Source organism: Phascolarctos cinereus, unplaced genomic scaffold (genome assembly GCF_003287225.1).
Source record: "Phascolarctos cinereus isolate Bilbo 61053 unplaced genomic scaffold, phaCin_HiC Scaffold_5;HRSCAF=322, whole genome shotgun sequence".
Lineage (NCBI taxonomy): Eukaryota > Metazoa > Chordata > Mammalia > Diprotodontia > Phascolarctidae > Phascolarctos > Phascolarctos cinereus.
In genome coordinates this window covers 77148922-77172730 of record NW_027555958.1, presented here as the reverse complement: position 1 = coordinate 77172730, position 23809 = coordinate 77148922, and the positions used below count along the sequence as shown (strand labels likewise).

At 41.7% G+C, this 23809-nt stretch overlaps 1 protein-coding gene across 2 annotated transcripts in view; it reads right to left on the bottom strand.

Annotated features, from left to right (window-relative positions):
• Nucleotides 1-15316, bottom strand: part of BCAR3 (BCAR3 adaptor protein, NSP family member) — a 314683-nt gene extending 299367 nt beyond the window's left edge. For both annotated transcript variants that reach the window (XM_078155007.1, XM_078155008.1), the window contains exon 1: nucleotides 15155-15316. The gene's annotated coding sequence lies outside the window, so the exon portion shown is untranslated. The remainder of the gene's footprint in view (nucleotides 1-15154) is intronic.
• Nucleotides 15317-23809: the final 8493 nt, after the last annotated feature.

Genomic DNA, 23809 nt, shown 5'->3' with positions numbered 1-23809 from the left:
GAGAAAGATATGGCAAACCACTTCAGTTATCTGCCAAGAAAACCCCAAATGGGGTCACGGAAAGTGAGACATGACTGAAACAATTGAATAACAAAAAATATGCCAGGCACTGTGCTAAGTGGTGGGGCTACAAAGAAAGACAAAAGCCAGCCCCTATCCTCAAGGAATTCTAATGAGGGAGATGACATGCAAACAATTATATACAAACAAGATGTATACAGGGTAAATTGGAGATGGTCAATAAGTCACTAGCTTTAGGGGGGATTGAGAAAAGCTTCTTGGAGAAGGTAGGTTTTTAGCTGGCATTTGAAGGAAGCTAGGGAAGCGAAGAGGCAGAGATGAGACAGAATTCCAGGCACGGAGAACAAACGCCCAGAGTCTGAAGACGGAATGTTCTGTTCAAGTAACAAACAGCAAGGAAGGCAATGTCTCTGCATCTCAGAGTATACGAGGGTAAGTAAAGCATAAAAAGGCTGGAAATGTATGAAAGGCTTTGAATGCCAAATACAGGATTTTGTAATTGATCTTGGAGGTGATAGGAAGTGACTGAAGTCTATTGAACGGGGATGGTGACATGGTCAGACCTGCACTTTAGGAAGATCAATCTGACAGTTTGAGTGGAGGACGGACTGGATTGGGGAAACACTTGAGGCAGGGAGGCCAGCAGCAAGCTCTTAGAATAGTCCAAGCATGAGGTGATGAGGGCATGTACAAGGGTGGTGGTAGTGTCAGAGGAGAAGAAGGGGCATATGCAAGACATGTCAAGAATGCAGAAACAGCAAGGTTTGGCAACTGATTGGATATGGAAGGTAAGAGAGAATGAGGAGGCAACCAGGATACCTACATTGTGAGCCTGGGCTCCTGGGATGATAGTGGTGTCCTCAATAATGATAGGTTAGTAATCTGGTCTCAGACCAGACACTTGACACTTACTAGCTGTGTGACTCTAGGCAAGTCAATTAACCCCAACTGCCTCTCCAAAAAAAAAAAAATAGGGTAGTTTAGAGGAGGGATATATTTTAAGGGAAAGATAATGAGTTGCATTTTGGACAAGCGATGTTCAAGATGTCTATGGAACATTCAGTTTGACATGTCCAATAGGCAGCTGGAGATGTGAGTCTGGAGATTAGAACTGAATAAGCAGATGTGAGAATCATCAGTATGGAGATGATAATTGAATCCATGGGAGCTGATGAGATCACCAATTGAAATAATATAGAGGGAAAAGAGAAAAAGATCCAAGACAGAGTCCTGGTGGACATCCATGTTTAGTAGAAATGACTTGTGCAGAAATATAGGTAAGAGGAGAAGGGGGATAAAGTAACGGCACAGAAACCTAGAGAGGAGAAGAAAGGGAGGTCAAGAAGGATGAGGACTGAGAAAAGGCCATTAATTTGGCATTTAAGAGATCATTGGTAACTTTGGAGAGAGCAGTTTTAGTTGAACGATGGAGGCCAGACTGTAGAGAGTTAAGAAGAAAGGGAGGGGACAGTAAGTGGAGACACCTATTATGGACCACTTTCCCAAGGATTTTAGCCATAAAAAGGAGGAAAAATAAGGGATAATTGCTAATATGGATGGATGGATCACATGAGAATTTTTTGAGACATGGGCATGTTTGTAGGCAGCAGGGAAGCAAGCAGTAGACCAGGAAAGATGGAAGATAAGTGAGAGAATGGGGATGATAGAGGGGGCAATTTACTAGAGAAATGTTGCATACTAATATTCAAGTAATATTGAATATAATGCTGCTACTACTACATACTAATATTCAGAGGCTCTAAGTGGATAACACTCTGGGCCTGGAGTCAGGAAGACCTGACTTCAAATCTGACACTTACTAGCTGTGTGTCTTTGAGCAAGTCACTTAACCTTGGTCTGCCTCAGTTTCCTTAATTGTCAAATGGGGCTAGTAAAAGCACCTATTGTGAGGATAAAAATGAGAAAATATTTGTAAAGCACTTAGCATGATGCCTGCCACATAGTAAGTGTTTTACAAATGCTAGCTTTTGTTACTTTCATTCACGTTTCTGGTTTTTAATTACCATGAACAGGATGGCTATAGATATCTTGGTTTATCTGGGTCCTTTCTTTTTATCACTGACCACTTTGAGGTATATGCTTAGCAGTGGAATTTCTGTGTCAAAGGGTATGGACATTTTAGTCACTTACTTTCCATAATTCTGACTTGCTTTCCAGAATTGGTGAACCAATTCATAAATCCATCAACAATACATTAGTGGGCTTATCTTTTCAACACTCATTATTCCTCTCCTTTTGTCATCTTTGCCAACTTGCTGGATATAAAGTAAAACCACAGACTTGTTTTCATTTACATTTCTCATGTTTTTGGTGATTTGGAGCATTCTTTTCTATGGTTGTTAATACTCTGCAATTTCTCTTTTAAGAATTGTTTGTTTTCCTGGAAAAGAGTATGGCAGAAACTGGGCATAGACCCAAATCTCACACCATATACCAAAATAAAATCAAAATGGGTTCATGACTTAGATATAAAGGCTGATACTATAAGTAAACTGGGAGAACAAGGAATAGTTTACCTATCAGATCTATGGAGAACAGAAGAATTCATGACCAAACAGGAGATAGAGAACATTATGAAAAGCAAAATGGATAATTTTGATTACATTAAATTGAAAAGTTTTTGCACAAACAAAGCCAATGCAACTAAGATTAGAAGGAAGGTAGAAAATTGGGAAAGAATTTTTATAACCAGTCTCTCTGATAAGGGCCTCATTTCTAAAATATATAGAGAATTAAGACAAATTTATAAGAATGCAAGCCATTCCCCAATTGATAAATGGTCAGAGGATATGAACAGACAGTTCTCAGATGAAGAAATTAAAGCCATCTATAGTCATATGAAAAAATGCTCTAAATCATTATTGATTAGAGAAATGCAAATCAAAACAACTCTGAGGTACCACATCACACCTATCAGATTGGCCAACATGACAAAACAGGAAAATGATAAATGTTGGAGAAGATGTGGGAAAATTGGAACACTAATGCATTGTTGGTGGAGTTGTGAAATGATCCAACCATTTTGGAGAACAATTTGGAACTATGCCCAAAGGGCTATAAAAATGTGCATACCCTTTGATCCAGCAATAACACTTCTAGGGCTATATCCCAAAGAGATCATACAAATGGGAAAAGGACCTACACGTACAAAAATATTCATAGCAGCTCTTTTTGTGGTGGCAAAGAATTGGAAATTGAGAGGATGCCCATCAATTGGGGAATGGCTGAGCAAGTTGTGGTATATGAATGTAATGGAATACTATTGTGCTATAAGAAATGATGAACAGGCTGACTTCAGAAAAACCTAGAAAGACTTATATTGGTCTGATGCTGAGTGAAGTGAGCAGAACCAAGAGAACTCTTTATACAACAACAGCCATGTTATGTGATGACTAATATTGATAAACTTAACCCTTCTCAGCATTACAAGGATCTAAGACATCTCCAGAGGCCTCGTGATGGAAAATGCTATCCACATCCAAAGAAAGAACTATGGAAGTTGAATCGCTATCATTTTTTTTTTCTCTTCAGTTGAGTTTTGTTTCATCTTTCTGATAGTTCCTTCTATTGGTCTTAATTTTTACTTACAACTTCACTAATGTGAAAATATGTTTAATAGGAATGTAAATGTATAGCCTATATCAGATTATGCGCCGTCTTAGAGAGGGTGGTGAGGAGGAAGGGGGAGAAAAATTTTAAACTCAAAAGCATATGGAAGTATTGTTGATAAATCAAAATGAATTAATAAAATTTTTAAAAAGAGAATTGTTGTTTTCATCTTTTGACCACTTATCTATGGGGAAACCATAGATAAATGGTGGATAAATCTTTTTATAACATTGTTAAGATCATTCTAAGGCAACCTCCAATTTTATACGGTAGAAAACTGAGATATCAAGAAGGGAAGTGACTTGTCTAATGTCACACAAAGAGTACAATAAATAACAAAGCTGAGATTTGAAGCCAGCCCTTCTAGGAAGGCATTGTGAAAAGATCATGAGCTCTAAAGTCAGAGGATCTGGGTTCAAATCTCACCTCTGATGCTTATTCTCTTTGGGACAAAGTCATTAAGTCACAAAGACTTTGGGCAAGTTACCCAATCTCCTTAATTTCAGTTTTCTCTTCTGTAAAATGAGGGCAGTAGATAGACAAGATGACCTCAAGGTCTCTTTCTGCTGGACAGCCATGATCCTATGAACTCCAAATCCAGGGTTGCTTACCAGAGAACAGATCCTAAAGGAAAAAAAAAATCTGGACCATGGAAGCAGACTTGGAGATGGGCTAGAAAGTAGATGGCAGATGCCTCCCTGCAGGTCTTTGGCTCCCTTCCTGGCCTCACCCTCACGATAATGAGATGCTCCCTGCAACACAATACCCTCATCCCTGAAGGAAGCTTCCCCAGAGGTTAATGTCTGCCTACCCCATCCGTTCTTGTCTCACATGTGATCCTTATATGGTGTAGCTTTCAAGGACCTCCCTCACTGATGCTGATTTATGGCCTTAATTAAACAGAATATTTATTCCAATTCAATGGATGTAATTTCTCCCCCGCCAGGAAATCCCCTTAGGAAGCAAATTGACATGATGTCTGAAAGAAGAAGAAAGAAGCTCCCAGTCGAGTCAAACTGTGAAGTTTCTCCTTTCCCTCTCAGCTCTTCTCCAACTTCAGATTTAACTGGGGCCAAGTCCTACAGGCATTTATTTTTTGAGGCAAAAACTAGGATTGTTTCCCACTAACTGGAACTGGAACCCAGGCACATACTCTTACTCACCTGACAGGTCCTTACTTGTTAGTTGATTCTGGGGCTAAACGTAAGTTAGGGCTTTAGGGGGAGGCAGATGATCTCTTTTTTCCCCCCACAAACAAACAGACCCCCATTCAGAAATCCAGTGATGAAAGGTCCTCCAGGTGGAGCCACTCATGGAGAACAGAGATTTAGCCCTCCAAGTCACTCCCCTGGGTTGGACGGGAACTTAAGTGACAGGAATTAAAAATATAATAGAAGAGGAGGGATGTTATTGGCTCTTATGGGGGGATGGAGAGCTGAGAGTCAGCCTAAGCTTCCATGTGCCCTCCAGGAGTCAGGCCCTTTTGTGACAGATCATTTCACTCCTCTGCAAATCAACAGGGCCTTTGTTAACCGGGGTTTGTGGAGGATGCCCAGAAACTGCACAGTTAGGGTTATGTATAGAATGCTTCTCTTAGAACCTCTTTTGGGCCTTTCAAAAATTGCCATCATTCCACTGGGGTTGAAATGTTTCATGTCATGATCAGATGGCAGTGAAGAAAATTGGCTTATCACTTATTACCTCTTCCCCCAACTCCTTCATTCTTATTGATTTAAGAAAGACAACTGAATTCTGTTCCCTTCTGCAGACCAGCCAAAAAATACATTTAACAGGATCACAGTATTGCCAGATATTTTTTAGACAAGGTTCTAATCATATATCCTGCATCTTGAAGATGGCAGAGTAAAAGCAGTGACTTGCTTGAGCTCTCCCCCAAACCCCTTCAAATACCTGTAAAAAAATTGGCTCTACTAAGGATGTTTTATCCTGTCATTTGGGTCCTGCAGTCTTTTTTGTCAGATCTGTGTCTTCCAAACTACAGGCCATTCACCCACAGTTGGTAGCAAACAGCAGGTACCAGTCAATGTCTATTGTTTCCTGGATGCAGCCTGTGCTCAGTTCCAGTCAACCTCCTCTTTGGAACGCCCCTCGATGCAGGGACAGCTCTATGCTTCTTGTCAGCAGGAAGCAGTTTCAGAAGAATAGACCTTTGCCCCTTACACCAAAAGAATTTGGGTCCCATTTGTTTGAGGGGGGAATGATGAAGATGGGATCTAGACCCCAAAAAGGAAAAACCCTGGACTTTCCCACATGGCCAAATCTCTGGTGTTCTCCTGAAGCTATAATTCCATAGCTCCCTATGGTCCCAGGCCACTTCCCACCCTTAATCCTATCTAGGCTCCATTCTCCCTTGGCCTCCCCTGGAGTTCTATTACCTCATAGGCTACTTGGCCACTCCTAGATCCCTCCCATAGTCTTTCTGTATATAAGGTCCATCTTGTCTCCATTAAGATTCTTATAATCTAGCCACTGCTCAGATTTGCACCATCTAGCCAGCAGTCCACAGATACTCAGATTTCTTAAGAGTCTGACTAATGTGGTGAATCTTCAATAAACCTTGTCTTTGGCTGAAAAAAAAATGGCTCTAAACATATATCCTGCATCTTGTACTCTTGGGGTTGATTTCTTGAACCTACGTACAAGGCTTGACATTGATCCTAGTTCAATTTCTTCTAATTAGATTCAACCTAATGTTCTAGTCAGTCGTACAGGTCTTTTTGGAACCTGACTCTTTGCTTCCTCCCTCAGGTTTATAAAATTTCCTTACATGAGTGTATACTCCTGGACCTACCCCACTCTCACCTGCTCCCTGTCTTGTCTCTTTTGAAGGGAAGAGAACAAGCATTTAGTAAGCACCTACTACATGCCAGGCACTGTGCTGAGCACTTTACAAATAATGCTATTATTATCTCCATTTTACAGCTGAGGAAACTGAGACAGGGATTAAGTGACTTGCCCAAGGTCACATAGCTAGTAGGTGTCTGAGGTACAATTTGAACTCAAATCTTCTAGGTCTAGTGCTCTATCCACCAAGCCATCTAGCCTCCTTGCTTTTTGAGCAAGTTATTCCCTTCCCAAACGATATTCTCACTATGGGTATCATTTCACTAAGTCTCAGTGATATTTCTGAAGCCAAATTTCCCTTCATGATTGAGAATCTGTAGTTTGTTGTTGCTTGCTACCTATATTTTGTACATTTGTGACTATCTGTTGATGCTGTGTTTTATTGTTGGCTCCTTTCTTGGATTTTGTCTTGTGACCTCAGTATCCCTAGCTACTTTTTGTCCTACCTAGCTTGTGGATTACAGAAGTATTTTTCTACTTTTCCTTCCCTTTTCAGCTTAAAATCTTAAAAATGGTTTTTGATGGGAAAAGAGGAGAGAGGGCATCAGGGAAGGAAAAGGGAAGAGAAAGAAGAATCCGGGAACACTTGTGGGGACACTTTCATTTAAGGGCAGGTCTAAAGACTGAATATGAGTATTTCTTTCTCACAGCCTGGGAAACTGAGGCTGAGAATGGTCCAATATTTTGTCCAAGGTCACACACTAATTTGATGGGAGAGAAAGGAAAGAAAGAAAGAAGGAAGGAAGGAAAGAAGGACGGAAGGAAGGAAGGAAAGAAGGAAGGAAGGAAGGAAGGAAGGAAGGCAGGCAGGAAAGGTGAAAGAAAATAAGAAGGAAAGGAAGGAAGGAAGAAGGGAAGGAAGGAAGAAGGGAAAGGAAGAAAAGAGAAAAGAGGAAAGACCATAAAACCTCTTCATGTTAAATTTATCCTCTTTTCAATGTTAATGGGCTCCCTGTCCAACTTTGTCATTCCTATAAAATGTCAACTCTTGACTCCTACTCCCAAATTCTAAAACTTTAAGTCTTTTTTTATTCCTCACTCTCGTCTACTAATTACGTCCAGGTCTTATTGAGTTTGTACTTCACCATGTCTCTTACACAGGTCTCTTCCTTCCCAATTTCGCCACCATTATCCTAAGCCAGACCTACACCATCTAACAACTATCACCTCCATGATCTGTTAGAGAAATCATTTGTCTGTAACCTGTTCAATTAGTTCTGCTCATAGCTACCAGATGAATTTCTTCAAAACACTTCATTACATTACTTTCTTACTCAAGAACTACCAACTGATCTCTACCAGCCACCAAATCAAGTCTAAACTCCTCTGCCTGTCTGTCAATTTTCTAATCATCAGCGCTCTCCCAAAGGGGAATGGGCTATCACCTCAGGAGGCAGCTGGTTCATAATTACTGGAAGTCTTCAAGCAGTAGCTGGTATTGCTTGTCAGAGGAATAAGAAGCTCAGCATCTCCTTAGGCAGCCCATTCCATTTTGGGATGGTTAGGAAGTTATAGAGGGGATTCCTCTTTAAGTACAGGCTTAAGATGACTTCTGAGATTCCTCCCAGCTTAGAGGTTCTGTGATTTGCCCTCCACCATCTGCCTGCATCACAGTTATTTGACCTTATTCCCCTTTACAACCCATTACAAACTGTCAGCTGAAATCCACTTGGTCTCCAAAACCTTCCCCACCTCTGACACACCTTCACATACATGTTATGCTCACTCTCATCTGAGGGACTTTACTAATGCTATTCTTTGAAATGAATTCCCTTCTCCTTTTTCAGGGGGGCAGTGAGGTATGACAGAAAGAACAATGACTCTAGAATCAGAGCAACTGGGTTAAAATCCCACCTCTGACACTTAATACCAGCATGACCTTGGGTAATCACTTAATGCCCCTGAGCCTCAGCTTCTTCAGCCATAAAGTGGATGAGGTGATGGACTACATGAACTTTAGGGTCCCTCTTGGCCATATATCTATGATCCTGTGGCCCTCTGGATTATTGGGAGCTTACCATCCTATAAGACCTCGCCTAAATTCTGCCTCTGTTCGCCTTGTCTTGATGACTCAAATCCACATAGGTTTTCTCCTTCTTTGATTCCTTTTGTACTTATTGACATTTCCACTCCAAATGTTCATATGGACTATTTGTGCCCAACCTGTGGTAGAACCTTTCAAACTCACATTGGTCTGATCAGCCACAGTCAGACCTTGACCTTTGGTCCTCTTCAAGAACAAAAGACAACAAACCAACCAACTTATTGGCTCTACCACACAATTAGCCCCTTATTCTATAATGTCCTGTTCTGTCTGTGTCAATTGTTATCTCACTGTATTAATACATTAAGTCCTTACGAACATCATCTTCTTCATTGTCATTGCTTTCAGTCATGTCCAACTCTTGGTGACCCCATTTAGGTCCATTTTCTTCTCCAGCTCATTTTACAGATGAGGAAACTGAGGCAAACAGGATGAAGTTTCTAGCCCAGGGTCATACAGATAGTAAGTGTCTGAGGCTGGATTTGAATTCATGAAGATGAGTCTTTCTGACTTCAGGCCTGACACTCAATCCATTGCTCCACCCAGCTGCCCAATATTCCTCATTAGTTATTTCCTATGTTTGTGTCTTGTCCACCCATATCTGTAGACACAAATAGCCCACGGGCAGGCTGACACTTTTAATTTAAGTCTAATGCTTTTATGTCTTGTAGTGCAGCAGCCCTAAAAGAGTGTTTGGTGGAACAATAGTGTGCCAGGGATTGTATGAAACATACTCTTACAATCCCATATACATACTTTCAGCTCTTCTGTAACGTTCCAGGACTCCTCACTGCATAGGGTGTACAGGAGAAGTTCAAGAGACTCTACCTTAATGCCTAGTAGACCCACAAGGAGCATTTTTCCTCTTAGCACAAGCAGCAATCAAAGATGTGGTTCTATAAGCAGAAACCCCCAGGACACAGTGAGGCCATTCCATAGCATCCATCCTGCCATGGTGGGCTGTACACTTCGTGTGGGGGTGGCGAGAGGAGGAAAAAAATGAACACCACCTGATCCCTTCCTATTTTAGTGAATTATCCTGGCTAATTAGGTGCTCTGCTCAGTTGCTTCTATGTGTTGATGTCATGTAAGTGCTGTCAGTGACTTCTAGATTGTGGCACCCTGAGGCACCTCAGTTATGCCTCTGGCGCCTACGGGCCTGTTGACATCCTATATGCCTGTCATCTAGACACAGGACAATCTAAGTTTAGAAAGGCTAATGACCAAGTTGGCTGTAAGATGATGAATTTTTTAGCCATACCAACTCTCAAAGACCATCTACCAAGTCATGGAGGGGCTGCAATCTGCAGCCCAAGGGATAGTCCAACTTATGAAATCTCAGCTTTTAAGCATCTAGTATAGCACTAGGGATATGTTATTGTTGTGGTTGTTGCTTCACACATGACCCCATTTGGTGTTTTCCTGACAGAGATACTGGAGTGGTTTGCCATTTCCTTCTCCAGCTCATTTTATAGATGAGGAAACTGAGGCAAACAGAATTAAGTGACTTGCCCAGGGTCACACAGCTAGTAAGTGTCTGAGGCCAGATTTGAACTCAGGAAGATGTCCCACCTAGCTACCTTGACTGAATCAATATTTGCTGCCTAATTATTGTTATCTGATCACCATGCCACACCATTTTATTAAAAGGTTGTTATTTGAAATTGCCCAGTAAAGTTAGGGTCGTGTGATGATGTGCAAAATCTATATGATATAATGGACAGAGAGTTGGCCTTGGAGTTAGGAAGGCCTGGATTCAAGTCCTGCCTCATATATACATACTGTGTGATCTGGAACAAGTCATTAAATCTCTTAGAGAGCTGTCCTAGGCAGCTCTCTAAGAGTCTATGTTATAGAGAAGTTACCCATTTGCATTGGTAGGGGAAGTTTTCTTTTTTGAAATTTCTTATACTAATAAGATAACAGGTCTAGACCAAAACGAAAACCCCAAAACATTGCCAAACCTAGAGTTCAGAAAAATTGAGATCTCAAAGACCTAGCGTCATCTGAGGCTTTAGACCCCATACTGGATAGCAAAAAAAAAAATAATAATAATAATAATAAAACACAGCTACCTCCAGTTGACTTGCCACAGAGCCAAGTGCACGCTTCTGGGTGGAATACTTTCTGGGGCTGCCTCATCCCCTACCACCATCTTGGGAAGTAACACCTAAGAGTGTCCAGAGGAGGACAACTTGGAATGATAAAGGATCTTGCATTCATGCTATATGAGAATCAAGTGAAAGAACTGGGATTTTAATTTAGAGGAGAGAAGTCTTAGGAGAACATGAGAGCTATCTTCAGGTAGTTAAAGGATGGTCATGAGCTATATATATATGTGTGTATGTATATATATATATGTATACATATATATATATACATATATATATAGTCATAGGAAAAAATGCTCTAAATCATTATTGATTAGAGAAATACAGATTAAAACAACTTTCAGATATCATCTCACACCTATCAGATTGACTAAAATGAGAGAAGGAGAAAAAGACAAATGTCAGAGGGGATGTGGAAAAATTGGAACACATACACTGTTGGTGGAACTGTCTCCAACCATTTTGGAGAGCAATATGGAATTATGCCCAAAGAGTTATAAGACTGTGTATACCCTTTGACTCAGCAATACCACTATTAGGTCTGTTTCCAAAGTAACTGCGGAAAAAGAAAAAGAATCTATATGTTCTAAAATATTTATAATAGCTCCCTTTGTGGTGGCAAAGAACTGGAAATTAAGGGTAATGCTCATCAGTTGGGGAATGGCTAAATAAATTGTGGTATATGATTGTGATGGAATACTACTGTGCTGTAAGAAAGGATGAGCAAGTTGATTTTTAAAAAATATGGAAAGCCTTTCACAAAATAATGAAGAGCAAAATGAGTAAAACCAAGAGAACATTGTATAGAATAACAGCAATATTGTTCAAAGAATAATTGCTGGGGCAGCTAGGTGGTGCAGTGGATAGAGCACTAGCCCTGAAGTCAGGAGGACCTGAGTTCAAATCTGGTCTCAGACACTTGACACTGACTAGCTGTGTGACCCTGGGCAAGTTATTTAACCCCGATTGCCTCACCAAAAAAAGCTTAAAAAAGTAAAAAAAGAAAAACTAAAGGACTAAGTTATTCTGAGTATTATAAATACTCAAATCAACTGCAAAGAACCTATGAAGGAAGATTCTATCTTCAGAGAAAGAACTGATAAATAGAAGTATACATGGTTTGGTTTTATATATATGTATATGTGTGCATACATATGTTTATATGCATATACACATATATATGTATATATACATATATTTATAGCTATGTCAAAGGATGGCTTTCTCTAGAGTGGGGTGGGGAGGGAAGAAGGAAGGGAGACAATTTAGAATTTAAAATGTAATAAAAAAATTAAATTTTTATAAAAGGACTGGGGTCACCTAGGTGGCATAGTGGATGGAGCACTGACTCTGGAGTCAGGAGAACCTGAGTTCAAATCTGGCTTCAGACACTTGCTAGCTGTGTGACCCTGAGCAAGATATTTAACCCTAATTGCCTAAAAAGAGGGGTGGGGCCCATCCTGAGGAAGAGGGAGTAGACTTGTTCTACTTAGCTTCAGAAGGTAAAACCAGGAGCAAAGAGTGGAGGTTGCAAAGAGGGAGATTTAGGTGTGAGGTAAGTAAAAATTTCCTTACAATCATAATTGCCACCTAGGGTGGTGATGGGTTCCCCTTGGCTGGAAGTCAATGAGTAAAAACTAAATGGCCACATGTCAATTATGATGTTGAGGGGATTTAGCTATTGCCTGGCCTAGATGGACCATGAAATTCCCTCAAAATTCTGAGATTCTATGGGCCAATATAAGTATCCTGGGTGAATTTAGTGAGGACCCCAATTTCCAACTTGAATTTTCTTACTGCAACCCTACCAAGATCCTGGTGTTTGGTTAAGAAACACCACACCAACACCTCCTTCCATCATCATAGGAGATTACATGGTACCTATGACCCAACTGGGCAACAAATTTGTACCTCTTAATCCCCTAAACCCAGTGATTAGAAACTGCTATTTTCTGTAGTGAAAGTCCCCTTCCCATTACCTCTCCCAATACTTTCATTCTATTCCAGATCAACCCTACCACTCTACAGTCCCTTTCCATTAGGGACTCTGAAACCTTCAGCTTTTCATGCCCTGTCTCTTCTCTCACACTCTTTTCATTTTGTGCTCATTGAAATCTGGCTCTCTCTGGAAGACGCTGCATTCCTGGCCACCCTCTTCACTGCTCATTATTCCTCCTCTCATCTTTCCTAATGCACGCAACCAGGAACCAAAGATGGCGGACTCCTTGGTCTCAGCTACAACACACAGACCCTGAATCTGGAACCACCACTCAGCACCTTCTCATTTCACACATTAATCTTTGATCAAGGAGCTTCAAGTTCAGGAGGCACTGTCCTTTTTGTAAAATGCTCACTCTTGGAAGCAACACCTTCATTTCTGATGCGTATGTTTATCCTCAGGGAGCTACCTACTCTACAAGAATCTTGATTTTTGAATGTCGCGACTTTGGTTGAAGCCTGTCGGCTTAATGCTGCATGACAAGTGGAGTTTCCACATTTTTAAAGGTACTTCCAAGGATGTGTTGAAGTTGCCTGATCCCAGATGAAGAGAGCCGACCATTAAATTGTACATTATCAGCATGAGCAACGTCAAAGGCTACAAATCAGGATTTGATGTATTGTTTTGTCGATTGTTTAGACTTCAGAAAGCGATCAAGAAAATGTTTAGCAACGCCAATTAAACTTAAAAGTGTGTCAAGTGTACATTCCCCCCCCAGGGAGCTGGTTGTTACCAACACACCACTGGGTACTTTATAATCTCCATATAAGAAGCACAGCCAGTTGAATCCACAATCCTGGTCAACAAAGGCTATTCTTTCAACTTTCTTTTAAGACCAAGCACAAGGCTAATTATTCAAAAATTGCTTGACTACGTGCTGGGCCCAGGCCTGTGCTAAGTAGAAGCAACTCAGGTTGTGGGGAGTTTGGGTTTTTTTTGTTTTTTGTTTTTTTGTGGTACTAGTATTGCTTTTTTAGGGTAGCTGGGTGGTGCAGTGGATAGAGTGCTGGGCAGAGTCAGGAAGACCCAAGTTCAAATCCAGCCTCAGACACATTAGCTGTGTGACCCCAGGCAAGTCACTTAATCCTGTTTGCCTCAGTTTCCTCATCTGTAAAATGAGCTGGAGAAGGAAATGGCAAACCACTGCTCCAGTATCTTGCCAGGAAAACCCTTAAAGGGGTCACAGAGTCAGACACAACGGAACAATCCAATCCAAAGTGTTGCTTTACGTCATTTGAGTGAGTTACATTATTTGTTGAAACACTAACAGGAGACCAAGTTAAACTGGCTCCCTCTAAAACATCTTCTCATGCCTGTCTTACTTCACCAGCCATGATACAAAAACCATTAAATTTTAAAGCCCAAAGGGAACTTAGAAGTCACTAAGTCCAACCCCTAAATTTTACAAAAGAAGAAACTGGGGTCCAGAGAGTCCTTTTCTTCTGCCTCCTTATCTAGCATTCTTTCCATCATTTGAGACTTCCTTTGAGCTCATGTCTCTTGCCCTTTGGGAGCTCTCCTACCCATCGACTCTGAACTCATCCTTCCTCCAGGGAGGTGGGGAGGAATCCCCTGCATTCATCTAATTGGATGCCTCCCTAACCAGTGGTATCTCCGAGGGCTCAGACTGTCACAATGATCATTCTGCTTTTCAAAGTGAAACAGACAAATGTTTTCCCAACACAGACCCTACTTTACCTCAGCTCGGCCGAGCTAGGAAGAGCAAATTCCCTGGAAGGGAGAACATATGATATCAAATAACTGACTGAGCAGTTTATTCACATGCTCTGATCTCCAAACTCACTGAATGTTCACTCAGGCACCCCATCACAGATCTGGGGCCTAAAGCTATCGCAGGTGGAAGACACTCAATGCTCACTGAAAATCACAACTCCATGAGCCACCACAAATGAATTTGATTTTACTAGTCAATCAGAGTTCCAAACGTTAGTTCAAAGCAAAAGACATTAATCAAATGGTATAACAAATTAAGCGACAAGAAAATAACCCCCAAGCATAAATGGGGTACATTATCCTACTGAATAGGGACAGCTAGGTGGTGCAGTGGATAGAAAGGCAAGCCTGGAGTCAGGAAAACTCTTCCTCCTCAGTTCAAATCCAGTCTCAGACACTTACTAGCTGTGTGACCCTAGGCAAGTCACTTCACCCTGTTTGCCTCAGTTTCCTCATCTGTCAAACGAGCTGGAGAAGGAAATGGCAAACTACTCTAGTATCTTTGCCAATAAAACCCCCAAATGGGGTCATAGAGAGTCAGACATAACTGAACAACAGCAAAAATCCTACTGAATACCATACCACTAACAGGGGATTCTGCACAGAGAGCCTGCATGACCAGAGACCATGATGGAAAGTACTCCCATAAAGAATGCGTTTCCAGGAAATATACACAAGCAATACATATGTCCAAGGAACACAAATAAATGGACGCACACTCCAAGAACCCCAAGGCCATGGAACACTCACAGGGATAAGTGTGACCAGAGCACAGCTCATTCTTCTGTTATAAAGTAACTGATGTCCTCTGGTAACATCACTGTACTGTTCTCTACTGGACCTTCAATCAGATGTCTCCACTCTTCTCTCTGCTCCGAATCATGTTTCTACTATGCAGGCATCTCTGCTGGTCCTGTAATAGCTGAGCCGTTCTGTTACCATCCACTGGTTTTTATTTGGTTAGACCCTTTAGGACAATCTGCTGCTCTCTGCTACCATCTGCTGGGTCTCAATAGCTAGTAAACCTGCATGGCAAATGACAGTTGCAGCTCTTTTAGTGACTAACTTAGGTTTAATGGGGGCAGCTAGGTGGGGCAGTAGATAGAATGCTGGGCCTGGAATCAGGAAGATTTGTCTTCATGAGTCTGGCCTTAGACCCTTACTAGCTCTATGACCTTGGACAAGCCACTTCACTCAGTTTCCTCATTTGAAGTGGAGAAGGAAATGGTAAACCACTCCATATCTTTGTCAAGAGAATCTCAAATGGGGTCAAAAGAATCAGACACAACTGAACAGCAAATAAGTTTAACAAACCACCACACCTTGCCAGGAGGCTGAGCAAAAGTTAGCATTGCCCAGGCTAATACTGTTTGGTTCTTTTGACCTGTTCCTGCCCTTTTACAACTTCCTCTGGCTCTTATTTCAGTTATAATCAGAAATCCCTCTTACTTCTTATCATATGCCCTGGTCTGAACAAATATTCCACTTCAGTAGACTGTATAAGGGCTAAGTGAAGCTTTAATGGAGAGATTGTTTCCAGCCCTCACATCATCCCTCTCTTGCTCTATGCAAATTATAGAGGTTGGGCTGGGCAGAGAACGCTGAAAAAAAGCTAGAGGACTTGGCTCCATTTCCTTCAGAAATAAACAAAAGCAATATCTTTTGTCAACAACTACATTGTTGTGCTGCATTACGGCCAGCACAAAAGGGCCGGTCTCTCCACAGTCTGTTGTCCTCAAATGCCATAATCTATTGTTATCATTTATGATCTTGGCAAATGCTCTGGAGATTGAGTCCGAGGCCTCCGAAAGAATGCACTAGCTCAGCTGTTGTGGATTCGCCAGGCCTTTAAACTACTCGTGCACACTTGATTGTGCAGCCTAGTATGTTAAGCTCAGTGCAAAGTAAAGGGCAAAGGGATTTGGGACCTACACACGAGCAGCAGTGTAGAACCAACCTTAATGTGCACTCGGTCGTGTGTGGTTTTAATCACTGGCCTGCAATGTGGACCTCCGAGTTTACCTCCTGAATCAGCAAATCCACCCACAGTACTCACGTTTTTTAAAATGTGCTTTACACACCTCTTTGGAGCATTTTGCTTGAAAAAAAAAAAGAGGAAGAAGAGTAATTTCTTATGATGCGCCTATTTGCTGAGGACAAGTTTTTGCTTTCCAGATTTATCCCCAAAGTGTCACCATCTGTATACTCCAGTGATTGCATCACAGGCCGAGCCTAAACCTTAGGTATTAGCAAACAGCCTGACCCTCCATAGGCTGACATGAAAACTACTATCCCATTCAGCACTTTGGCCTACTACAGTTCACAGAAGGATTTGGCTCACCCTAGCAAGGATGTTGCCACTCTGGCCCATTTTCTCTTCCTCCCTTTAAGTGAATTTCACCACATTTGCATCTCCAAGCTCCTGGGGACAGAAGATCCTGGTTCTGGTGGGGTTGGGTCAACCTGGAAATGAGGCACTCATGCCATCAACAAGCATTTTCACTGAGTGTCTACTATGTGCCAGACACTCTGCTGGGCACCGAGGATTCAAAGAGAACAATTGCACAGCTCCTGCCTTCAAGGAGCTTCCATTCTATTGGTTGAGACAAAATAAATACAAGCTCATTTGGAAGGGGAAGGCATTAGCAATTAGGGAGGAGGGCTCAGGAAAGGTCTCTTATAAAATGTGGCATTTGAACTGAAGTCTGAAGGAAACTAGGGAATCTGAGAGGCAGAAATGAGGAGGGAGCGCATGGTGGCCTGTGCAAATACATGGAGGTAAGAGATGGAAAATCAAATGAGAAGAAGAAGGCCAACAATGGACTTGGAAAACAGCGAGCGATCAGAGGACCAAAGGTAAAGATGAAGATGGAGAGCATGTTCAAGATGAGTGAGCAGAGGAAGAGGTAGAAGAATAGGAGACCGTGATAGAGAAAGGCCTCAGTTTTCTCACTTGTGAAGTTAGGGGGTTGGACTTTTGTGGTTTTAAATCTATCATGCTATGATCGTGTAAAAGAGTTTCAAAGTTCAGTCCTGGTGGTGGAGCAGTTTGGAATTTGGAGTAGGGGTGGAATCTGAGCATGACTTCTTCCCCAAAGTTATTGTTCATTCTTCATTTTGGAAGAAGACCAGTGACATCATGGGATGATGTCTTGACTTGCCCATGAATTGAATTTAAGTGAGGCAGAGTTGCACAAAGTCTTCAGCCTCACTCTCTCTTCCAGAATCACTGAAGTCTGCTTGCATGGCCCAGGATGCAGTGGACGACCTTGGTGTCTTTGATATCTAAGTGTTCCAGCATGCCTGCTTCAGCCACCTTCATGGCCGTTGGGACAAACTGTTCTCATCTACCCATTCTACTGAGGGAAGTCTTCACATGCTTGGGGTAGACATTCCCCTGACTCACCAACAGATTTGAGGCTTGTCAGTTATCCTCAACCTGGTTTAGCTCATCTGCCAAGATGTTTTTACTGAGATGTGGCCATTGCATATGCTACAGCTTCTTGGAGTCACAAATGAGAGTTGGGTGACCAGCTGGACACTAAAGGTAGATGAGTAGCCCTGAAAAGTGAAAATATTCATAAACTCTAGATCTTTACTGTCACGTCTGACTTCTAAGCAAACTACCAGAAGTCATTAAGAGGTCAATTTGTGAGCAGTGACAGGGGAAAGCAGTGATCAATAGTTTCATTAAAAACAAATCATGGGGGCAGCTAGGTGGCACAGTGGATAGAGCACCGGCCCTGGATTCAGGAGGACCTGAGTTCAAATTTGGCCTCAGACCCATAGCACTCATTGTGTGACCCTGGGCCAGTCACTTAACCCCATAGCTTAGCCAAAAAAATAAATAAATAAAAATTTTAAAAAAGCATTCCAGATTCATCTTGTTTCCTTTGTTGACAGGGTGAACTAGACTGGTAAATCAGAAGATACTAAAGATGTAGTAGATATAGATTTTGGAGAGGTTCTTGGCATTATCTTGTGCTGTCCTTGTGGTCAAGAGGGAGACATATGGACAGAGTCTGTGGAATGACAGACTCCAAATGATGGGTTAATATCAATTTGGGTTTAGGAATCTGTCCATGGACCTGTGCTGTTCAGACCTTTCTGTCAATGCATATTAATGAAGGCATAAAGCTCATCCTTATTAAATTGACAAAGGAAAGGAAGCTTGGGGAAGGGGGTAACAACATTAACAACGCTGGATGATAGGGTTCAGATTTTTAAAAAATCTTGGCAGGCAAGGACAATGAGCTGAATCAAATCAGATGATATTGAATGATGCCAAGCATGAAGTTCTATAGTTGGGTTTAAAAAGGTCCATTTCAGAAATAGAGAATGACAGATACGTGCCTGAAGAAAAGATCCTGGGATTTGAGTGGACTGCAAGCTGAATATGAGACAACATTATCATACTGCAATCCCCAAAGCTAATGCTATTTTGGCTTAATTAGGAGGTAGGTATACTATTTAGAGGGCAGCTAGATGGCTCGGTGGATAGAGTACCAGGCCTGGAGTCAGGAAGACCTGATTCAAATCCAGCTTCAGACACTTATTTGTGTGACCCTGGGCAAGTCACTTAGCCCTGTTTGCCTCAGTTTCCTCATCTGTAAAATGAGCTGAAGGAGGAAATGGCAAACTACTCCAGTATCTTTACCAAGAAAATCCCAAATGGAGTCACAAAGAGTCAGACACAACTAAAACAACTGAACGACTACAGCAAAATACCATTTAGAACATAGGAGGTAATACTTCTCTATAGTTTGTCCTTTTGGGGCTACGTTTGATCTGTTATGTTCCACTGCAAGCAACATATTTTGAGAAAGAAAGAGACAAATTGGAAGACTTCCAGATGAGGGAGACCAGAACACTAAGAGGCCTGGGGAACATGCCATAAAAGAATCAATGGAAGAAATTGGGAATGTTGAACCTGGAAGAGACAAGATGGAGTGGGTAGGTGAGACATCAGCATTATCATCACCATCACCATTGTCATCATCACTACCGTCATCATCATCACCACCATCATCATCATCACCACCATCATCACCATCACCATCACCATCACCATCACCATCATCACCATCACCATCATCACCACCATCACCATCACCATCACCCTCACCATCATCATCATCACCCTCACCATCATCACCACCATCATCATCACCACCACCACCATCATCATCATCATCATCATCACCATCATCATCACCATAGCTAGTATTTGTACAGCACCTGCTACTTACCAGGCATCATGCTAAGCCCTTTATACATATTATCTCAATTTATCCTCACGACAACCCTGGGAGGTAGGTGCAATTATTATTCCCATTTTACAGTTGAGGAAACTGAAGCAAACAAAAGTTAAATGACTTGTTCAGGGTCACACACCTAGTCAGTGCCCTGAGGTCGTATTTGAACTCAGGTATTCCTGACTCTAGGCCTAGTCTTCTATCTACTAAACAACCTAGTGGTCCATGATGGCATGATACCTATCTTCAAATATTTAAGAGGGCATCATGTGAAAGAGTGATTAGACCTGGCATCAATGGATAGAAGGTGAAGAGGCAGATTTCAGGCTTGATGCAAGGAAAAACTTAACAATCTATCCCAATGGTATAATGAGCTACATCAGACGGTCCTTGGTTCCTTTTTATTCTGCATGGTTTCAAGCAGAAGTTGGATAGTCACCTGCTGGAGACATTATAGAAGGGATCTCGACAGGTAGGGGCTGGACTAGGTAGTCTGTGAGGTCTTTTCCAATGCTGAGGTTCTGAGTCACTTGTCTAGAGTCAGATAATGGTAATTATTGGAACCATGACACAGAGTTGACCATTCTGACTTGAAGGCCAGAGCTCTTTCTAGTACACCATGCATGCTGAGAACTCAGTGTCAGCCAAGTGGATAGATTTTCCCAAGTTTCTGAGCTGAGAGAAATTTCTTAGTCTTTAGATGAGGCCAGACCTTTCATGCCATTGGCATTTGACACAAGGCTTACTCCCTTCTAAGAGTTAGCCTCATAACCAATCCTTAGAAAGAGGCAGACGTTTCCTTTGATGGTATCACAACTGTAATCTTCTAATTACAGGATAAACCGATTGTGCTGAATCTTTTCAAGTGTATCTGCTGAAGGTTTCCAGGAAATTTATCAAGTTCTCATCTGATTAACTGTGGAAAATTCACTGAGTCCCCACTAATGGAATCTGTTTTAAGATGAAAGACACTGGAACAAAGTTATGCATGGCTAAAGATGCCCAAGATCAGAAATTCATATAATGCAGAGATGTGGGAAAAGGAAAAATCTTAGGACGTTGTTCATACAGACAAGTGAGGGTGAGTTTTTCAATCTGAAATTATCTATGTAGATCAAACAAAATTAGGCCAACCATCCATGTTTGCGAAGGGTTTTACATATATTAACCATTTAGTCTTCAGAACAATCCTATGATTGCTGGAGATATTGTAAGTTAAGCCACAAGTACTTCCTTGCATGGGATTGAAAAAGTCCAACCTTCTGAAGGCCTGATGCTTCCAGCATTTACTGGTCACCCTGTCACTTATTCAATGATAAGACTTTGAGAAGTGCTGACTAGGCAAAGCTGCTTCCCTCAACCCAGAACTCATCAGAAAGGCTTCTTTTCTCCTAAATATGACCAGTGTCTGGAGCCCAACAGCTTTTGTAACCCCATTGTGTAAATCTTCAACTTCTTTTCTGATGGAAAGCTAGATGCCTGGGCTTATAAGTTTCTTTCATTCCTTTAACTCCCTTTCCTCTCCATGTCTTCTGGCTTATCCTTCTCAATCCTTATTGCTTCAGTCTTATCTCTTCCCTTCACAATTTCCATTACTGTAGTCTCCCCCAACTACACTTTTTAAAAAGATACTGCCAGATAAGTACAAGAAAATTTATCCTTCTTTGTTTCTGTTTTGAGCCACTCCTGACCACCCGTTGTAACATCCTGCTATGATAATTAACTCCTTTTAAACCCAGGAGGCAATACAACAGCTAAATTCCACCTGGTTCCCTGGTCTTCAGCTTTAGGAGTTTAAGATGAAAAGTTCCAAGTATAATCACATTAGCTCTAAGCCCCCTAGCTGGGAAACTTGTCTTTCAGTTGTTTCAGTTGTGTCTCACTCTTTGTGATCCTGTTTGGCATTTTCTTGGCAAAGATACTAGAGTAGTTTGCCATTTCCTTCTCCAGTTCATTTTACAGATGAGGAAACTGAGGCAAATAGGATTAAGTGACTTGCCCAGGGTCACACACGTAGTATGTGTGTGAAGCCAGATTTGCACTCAGGAAGAGGAATCTTCCTGACTTCAGGCCCAGCTCTCTATCCCTTAGCTGCCCCAGTTAGGAAAATATCTAATACCTATGCATAGGTTGAGCTCTTGCCTAATTTTACATTTATATATCTACCCCTACTTTTTCCCTGGCCTCTTTGGAGTTGAGGCAAAATTCAGTTTACTGGAAACATTATATTACAAAATCTTTGGAGGGGAAATTGGGGAAAGAGATGATGTTTTCTTTGGACTTTCCTCAATCTGGTCCACTTTTCTGAGATGCCTGTGGAGCCACTGATATCCTTGATATTTTTCATATCTGCACAGTTCAGTCCTCTCTTTGCTCCTCAAAAGTACATACCCCATTTATTCTAACCTTTTATACAAATTGTTTAGGGTATGACCCGGTCTCACACACAGTGGTTTTTAATGATTCAATGAGATGGGCAGCTCCTAGCACTCTTGGTCCTAAATGTTTGATTCAATCCAAAAGTGTTCTTATCTAGTGAAGGTATGAGTGGAGTGGGAGAGGTATCCAAATATATTCAGTTTTATGCTCAATCTGGGAAGTGCTCAAGTAACAAGTTGCAAGGCTTTGTCATTGAGGGCCAAAGGTAGTATAGCGTATTAGATCTGAACCAGTCTTGGGAGTCAAAAAGACCTGGATTTAAGTCCTGATGCCTACTGCCCAGGTGATCCTGGGCAAGTCACAACTTTGTAACGACCCCACACCACTCTCTTAGACTATAAATTATAGAGAAGTTGCTGACTTAACAGTGAGAATTTCCACCATAGTGTTACCCTACAGATCTGCAGGAGTTGGGGTGGGGTCGAGGGTTCTTAGTTTCTACACTGAGAGTTCCTTCAAATACTCAAATGGATCTGTGATTTGGGAGGAGGGGAGCATAGAAACCTATGAAACCATGGGAAGAGGTGGAATATTGTAATTCCCTACAGACCTGGACCAAGGGGGGAAAATTATTGAGGGTAATTACTGAATGTCATAACAAAGAACTCTATTGCCAGCAAAATTACCTCATTGGAGGGTAAGGTAAAGCCATAAAACAGATTATGGCCAAGCCACTAGGGCCACTAGGGAAAGAAAAGCCAGACTAGTACCAGAAGGAAAGACAGCAAAAAATAAACAAATGAACAAACAAAAAAATGGTATATAGATATAGCTTGAGGAATGATAAGCAGAATCAGAGCCAAGCCAAAGAAAAGGACCTGATAAAGGCTGGTAGGTTTACTGTGAGGCCCAGTGTGGAAAAAAAAATGACCCCTGTGAATCAATTCAAAGGTGCCAAGAGAGTTGTGTATAAGTTGTGAAGCTAGAGAAATCTTGGAGAAAGAAAGAAAGAAAGAAAGAAAGAAAGAAAGAAAGAAAGAAAGAAAGAAAGAAAGAAAGAAAGAAAGAAAGAAAGAAAGAAAGAAAGAAAGAAAGAAAGAAAGAAAGAAAAGAAGAAAGGAAGGAAGGAAGGAAGGAAGAAAAAGAATTTCTCTCTCTCTCTCTCTCTCTCTGTGTCTCTCTGTCTCCCTCCCTCTCCTCTTCCCTCCCTCCTCCCCACCCCCACACTTGAGATAAGCCACTGAACCAGGGCAAAGAGGAGAAGTTACAACTGGGGCAAAGGGGAATAAACGAAAGTGTGCAATCTCCCTAAAGGAGAGAGAGCTAAAAAAAATGGCAAGGGGGTGGGGAGAGATGAGAAAAATAACATAGGGAGTGATGAAGGATTTGATTTCAGCCAGCTGGCTACCCCAGAGCCCACATCATGGAATGCAGAGATAGGGCAATGCCTGAGGAAGGAAGGAAAGGAACTCCTGGGGTCTCTCATTTCACTGAGATTAAGTATCTATGAAGCATCCGGCACGAGGCCTCTCCAGGACAAGAGGCAGGTTCCCTTGACACTAAAAACCCTTCTCTCCCGATCCTCAGTAAGCAATGGATCCTCAAGTCTAATTCTGTAGCAGACCCATGGGGAGAGCTGAGCTAGTACACATGAAAATGATCTCTTGCCTCCAAAAGCAATGCAAGCTACAGTCATAATTATCTTCTCCATCCACGCCCCATGTATTGGCCTCCTTCCAATAAAGGACAACAGTAGACTGCCATACACTGG